The 5,945-nt window shown below is 51.4% G+C and overlaps 3 pseudogenes; 1 reads left to right on the top strand and 2 right to left on the bottom strand.

Moving 5' to 3' along the window:
- Window positions 1-1,316: 1,316 nt before the first annotated feature.
- Window positions 1,317-2,120, bottom strand: LOC147417323 (uncharacterized; annotated as a pseudogene).
- Window positions 2,121-2,501: 381 nt separating this feature from the next.
- LOC147417322 (uncharacterized) lies at window positions 2,502-4,013 on the bottom strand (annotated as a pseudogene).
- A 1,480-nt stretch (window positions 4,014-5,493) lies between these two features.
- LOC147417321 (uncharacterized) lies at window positions 5,494-5,791 on the top strand (annotated as a pseudogene).
- Window positions 5,792-5,945: the final 154 nt, after the last annotated feature.

Here is a 5,945-nt window from a genome sequence, read left to right as displayed (position 1 = left end):
AGGCTTAAGATGGCTAATGAGAGCTTAATGAAATCAAGATCTTTGTTTGGCTTGGCTTAAGCGGGCTTATGATAATCCGAGAAGGTTTGGCTTAAGAGAGTGAGATCAAGCTTGGCTAATGAGAGCGAGATTAGGCTCAGCTTAGAGATTTTTGGATTAGGATGGCTGAAGACGTCTCACTTTCTTCCCCGGAGAGAAGGCACTCAATGAGAAGAGGAGAGGATAATAAAAAATGAGAGAGTCCAAGAGAGCCCCCCCTTTTCCTTTATAGGTTGCATGGGCACTTTAACTTGCTAAAAATAGCCTACCCATTAGCGCAGTCGCTAATGGGTAGCCACCCTATGATGTGGCACTAGCGGATCTTGACGAGCATAGAGTTTGGCGAGAGTAATGCCAAAAAAGGGTGCATGGGGCTGCTAAGCCTTTTTCGCTTCATAGCCGGGCTCGTCTAAGCAGTCCTCTGGCCTCCATGACTACGTCATCTCCTCGCACAACAGTCGTTCGCTGCCTGGTTGATGCCATGCTCTTCAATTTTATTTTCTTTTGGCTTGGCCCTTTATTGAATTAGGGTGGCCATTAACCATGCCCTTTAATCGGGCAGCCAGTTTTATTGCACGGCCATTTTTATTGTGAGCGGCCACTCTGCTCAAGAGCACTACATTTGGGCATACATATCGACCAAGGCATTGCCTCCATGACATCATTTTCCAACATCCACTGACTAGCAATATCACCGTGAATTCTATTGCCCACTCTAGTGTACGTGTTCAATGGCACCACAGCTTTCAAGATGCAAGTATAAGTGTCTGTCAAGGCAAGGAATTATATATATATAAATTCTTTCGTATCGGCCCACATTTGGCGTACATATCGACACTGCGTTGTGCATTAAGCCTGTATACTGGCCAACTCAAAAATACCTTGTTAATGGAGATGGGCCTCTAGTTGCCACCAATGCTGCTCTGACGGTGGTACACCTAAGGTGTCTCGGACCACGGAAAGTGTCAGCAGCAGGTAAAGGGCAGCAGACAGTGTGATAGTAGAAGGCTTGGACAAGTACCAGGTACAACCGGGAATAGGTCCCAGAAAGATGTGTATGCCAGATGTGGCAATTAGCAGGTCAGGCATCGGTTTTTAATCTCTCATAAGTAAACTGCTCGTCGATTCTGGGAATTTACTCTATGACAAATCTATGGTCCCATTATTTGGCCATGAGGTTTTTTTTGGAGGGCTCTTTCAAGGACTAAAGATTGAAGTGAGGTTATTTGTTATAATTACGGCAAGTTCGGGATGGCCCACAATCAGGGTGACCTCCACTACCGGCAAATTACAAAGCAATTGAAGTGCGACTCGAAAGGGGCTGCTACGGCTACTTGAAGCCGGGAGTACTTGGATGCGGCTACTGCGGCCTCATGGTCCACCAACTTGGCGGTGCTTGGGATTGCGATCGACCACAGGTGGGAATGTCCGCTAAGGCGCAAGATAAATTTTTTTGAAAGGTTTGCCATGCTAAAAAAACGAGGCAGTAAGCTGCAGTTGGCTGGAGAACAGGGTACGCTGTCTTTGGGAGGCCATTGCATGCAGGAATGTGGTCCCATCTGTGGTGTCTGCATGCGGAGAGAGGAGTCAGCTAAGGGGGGCCGCATGCGGTTGGCCAAATAAGGAGAGAGGGCCGCTTGGGCCATGCATGATCGGAGGGGAGCCAAGTGGTGGCGGCATGCAGTTGAAGGGGAAGGAGCCAGAGAAGGGCGGCCAGTAGGAAGAGATTGCGGCGCGCGCCAGAGCCAGAGGACTGAGCCGTGGGCTGGGGGCACAGGACAGAGCCAGGCCAAGGGCGGGCTTGAGAATCTGGGAAGGCAGGGTCGAGGGGAGCTTGAGGAAGCACAGCCGAGGGGGGCAGCCTTGCAGAGATGTGGAGGAGAGCTGCAGTACGGGCTGAGGTCCACGGGGTGGCGCAGATTCCAGCCTTGAGGTGGTCATGAGGGCAAAGTCAGGGGCAGCCGGGGGATACTGCCAGGTGCAGTAAAGGCAGTGCTACAGTAAGGGGCCGCCATAGGCTGCATGGCCGCCAGGTGATAAGGAGATCCGATAGAGGGCATATTGCAAGAGGAGGTGATGCAAGATAAGAGAGAGAAGTGCCGCGAGCTACAGGTGTAGAAGAGGAGGAAGTAAACGCTGCCGAGAAAGTGAAGGAGAGGAGGCGGGTATGGTCCGAGAAGGTGTCGAAGCTGCAGAGAAGGGGCACACAGGGGCCGCCATGGGCTGCATGGGGTGGAGAGAAAGAGGGGCAGTCAGTTGAGTAAGGGAATTGCTTGCGAAAGGCCACCACAAGGGCTGAGCGGATTGCATCCAGTCGGCGGGCACCATCATTGTATTTCGATACCGTTTTGTGATACATTGAGTGCTTGTGGGTGTCTGAATGGTTTGAATTCGATTTCTTTTTTTCCCTCTAATCTCGTGCAGTAGGTCCGTGGTAGTGTTGGCTCCGGACAGGTTGCATGTGTGTGGAGAGAGAGAGAGAGAGAGAGAGAGAGAGAGAGAGAGAGAGTGATTATGGTTATAGATTGGGTGTGATTTTGTATGCGGTCGAGGCTTGCGAGGTCTTCCGGTGTGTGTTTACAGAGTTGTGTGCAATGGTGTGTGTGTCGATAAAGCTGATTGTGTGTAGCCGGTGATTGTTAGAAGGTAGTCTTTATTGTGAAGGTCGGCAGAAAGTGTGCGTATGTGTGTGATTCTGTGTGGCTTGGGGTGTTGGATTTAATGTTTATGTAAATAATATCTATCAGTTTTCTTCTTATGCACTGATATATTGCCTAAATAATGCTATGGTTGAGCATAAATGCTCAACAAGGGGTCGGGCAATGATGGTACACCTAAGGTGTCTCGGACCATGGAAAGTGTCAGCAGTAGATAAAGGGCAGCAGGCAATGTGATAGTAGAAGGCTTGGACAAGTACCAGGTACAACCGGGAATAGGTCCCAGAAAGATGTGTATGCCAGATGTGGCAATTAGCAGGTCAGGCATCGGTTTTTAATCTCTCATAAGTAAACTGCTCTTCGATTCTGGGAATTCACTCTATGGCAAATCTATGGTCCCATTATTTGGCCATGAGGTTTTTTTTGGAGGGCTCTTTCAAGGACTAAAGATTGAAGTGAGGTTATTTGTTATAATTACGGCAAGTTCCGGATGGCCCACAATCGGGGTGACCTCCACTACCGGCAAATTGCAAAGCAATTGAAGTGCGACTCGAAAGGGGCTGCTACGGCTACTTGAAGCCGGGAGTACTTGGACGCGGCTACTGCGGCCTCATGGTCCACCAACTTGGCGGTGCTTGGGATTGCGATCGACCACAGGTGGGAATGTCCGCTAAGGCGCAAGATAATTTTTTTTGAAAGGTTTGCCATGCTAAAAAAACGAGGCAGTAAGCTGCAGTTGGCTGGAGAAGAGGTGACGCTGTCTTTGGGAGGCCATTGCATGCAGGAATGTGGTCCCATCTGTGGTGTCTGCATGCGGAGAGAGGAGTCAGCTAAGGGGGGCCGCATGCGGTTGGCCAAATAAGGAGAGAGGGCCGCTTGGGCCATGCATGATCGGAGGGGAGCCAAGTGGTGGCGGCATGCAGTTGAAGGGGAAGGAGCCAGAGAAGGGCTGCCAGTAGGAAGAGATTGCGGCGCGCGCCAGAGCCAGAGGACTGAGCCGTGGGCTGGGGGCACAGGACAGAGCCAGGCCAAGGGCGGGCTTGAGAATCTGGGAAGGCAGGGTCGAGGGGAGCTTGAGGAAGCACAGCCGAGGGGGGCAGCCTTGCAGAGATGTGGAGGAGCTGCAGTACGGGCTGAGGTCCACGGGGTGGCGCAGATTCCAGCCTTGAGGTGGTCATGAGGGCAAAGTCAGGGGCAGCCGGGGATACTGCCAGGTGCAGTAAAGGCAGTGCTACAGTAAGGGGCCGCCATAGGCTGCACGGCCGCCAGGTGATAAGGAGATCCGATAGAGGGCATATTGCAAGAGGAGGTGATGCAAGATAAGAGAGAGAAGTGCCGCGAGCTACATGTATAGAAGAGGAGGAAGTAAACGCTGCCGAGAAAGTGAAGGAGAGGAGGCGGGTATGGTCCGAGAAGGTGTCGAAGCTGCAGAGAAGGGGCACACAGGGGCCGCCATGGGCTGCATGGGGTGGAGAGAAAGAGGGGCAGTCAGTTGAGTAAGGGAATTGCTTGCGAAAGGCCACCACAAGGGCTGAGCGGATTGCATCGAGTCGGCGGGCACCATCATTGTATTTCGATACCGTTTTGTGATACATTGAGTGCTTGTGGGTGTCCTGAATGGTTTGAATTCAATTTCTTTTTTTCCCTCTAATCTCGTGCAGTAGGTCCGTGGTAGTGTTGGCTCCGGACAGGTTGATTGTGTGTGGAGAGAGAGAGAGAGAGAGAGTGATTATGGTTATAGATTGGGTGTGATTTTGTATGCGATCGAGGCTTGCGAGGTCTTCCGGTGTGTGTTTACAGAGTTGTGTGCAATGGTGTGTGTGTCGATAAAGCTGATTGTGTGTAGCCGGTGATTGTTCGAAGGCAGTCTTTATTGTGAAGGTCGGCAGAAAGTGTGCGTATGTGTGTGATTCTGTGTGGCTTGGGGTGTTGGATTTAATGTTGATGTAAATAATATCTATCAGTTTTCTTCTTATGCACTGATATATTGCCTAAATAATGCTATGGTTGAGCATAAATGCTCAACAAGGGGTCGGGCAATGATGGTACACCTAAGGTGTCTGGGACTATGGAAAGTGTCAGTTGTAGATAAAGGACAGCAAGCAATGTGATAGTAGAAGGCTTGGACAAGTACCAGGTACAACCGGGAATAGGTCCCACAAAGATGTGTATGCCAGATGTGGCAATTAGCAGGTCAGGCATCAGTTTTTAATCTCTCATAAGTAAACTGCTCGTTGATGCAGGGAATTTACTCTATGGCAAATCTATTGTTCCATTATTTGGCCATAAAGGTTTTTTTTGGAGGGCTCTTTGAAGGACTTAAGATTGAAGTAGGTTATTTGTTATAATTGCGACAAGTTCGGGATGGCCCACAATCAGGGTGACCTCTACTACCGCAAATTACAAAGCAATTAAAGTGCAACTCGAAAGGGGCTGCTAGGGCTACTTGAAGCCGGGAGTACTCGAACGCGGCTACTGCGGCCTCATGGTCCACCCACTTGGCGGTGCTTGGGATTGCGATCGACCACGGGTGGAAATGGCCGCTAGGGTGCAAGATAATTTTTTTTGAAAGAATGTAACCCATGCTAAAAAAACTATGAGGCATGCAAGCCATGCAGAGTGAGAACGAGGCAGTAAGCTCCAGTTGGCTGGGATGTCTGTGGTTGGGCACTGTCTTTGGGAGGCCATTGCATGCAGGAATGTGTGGTCCCATCGGTGTGTCTGCATGCGGAGAGATGAGTCAGCTAAGGGGGGTCGCATGCGGTTAGCCAAATAAGGACAGAGGGCCGCTTGGGCCATGCATGATCGGAGGGAGCCAAGTGGTGGCGGCATGCAGTTGAAGGGAAAGGAGCCAGAGAAGGGCGGCCAGTAGGAAGAGATTGCGGCGCGCGCCAGAGCCAGAGGACTGAGCGTGGGCTGGGGGCACAGGACAGAGCCAGGCCAAGGGCGGGCTTGAGAATCTGGAAGGCAGGGTCGAGGGAGCTTGAGGAAGCACAGCCGAGGGGGGCAGCCTTGCAGAGATGTGGAGAGCTGCAGTACGGGCTGAGGTCCACGGGGTGGCGCAGATTCCAGCCTTGAGGTGGTCATGAGGGCAAAGTCAGGGGCAGCCGGGGGATACGGCCAGGTGCAATAAAGGCAGTGCTACGAAGGGGCCGCCCATAGGCTGCATGGCTGCCAGGTGATAAGGAGATCCGATAGAGGGCATATTGCAAGAGGAGGGTGATGCAAGATAAGAGAGAGAAGTGCCGC

The sequence above is a fragment of the Adiantum capillus-veneris genome, unplaced genomic scaffold (genome assembly GCF_014529385.1).
Source record: "Adiantum capillus-veneris isolate H3 unplaced genomic scaffold, ASM1452938v2 Hic_scaffold_278, whole genome shotgun sequence".
Lineage (NCBI taxonomy): Eukaryota > Viridiplantae > Streptophyta > Polypodiopsida > Polypodiales > Pteridaceae > Adiantum > Adiantum capillus-veneris.
The sequence above is the reverse complement of the archived record's forward strand: the minus strand, read 5'-3'. Positions and strand labels throughout refer to the sequence as shown.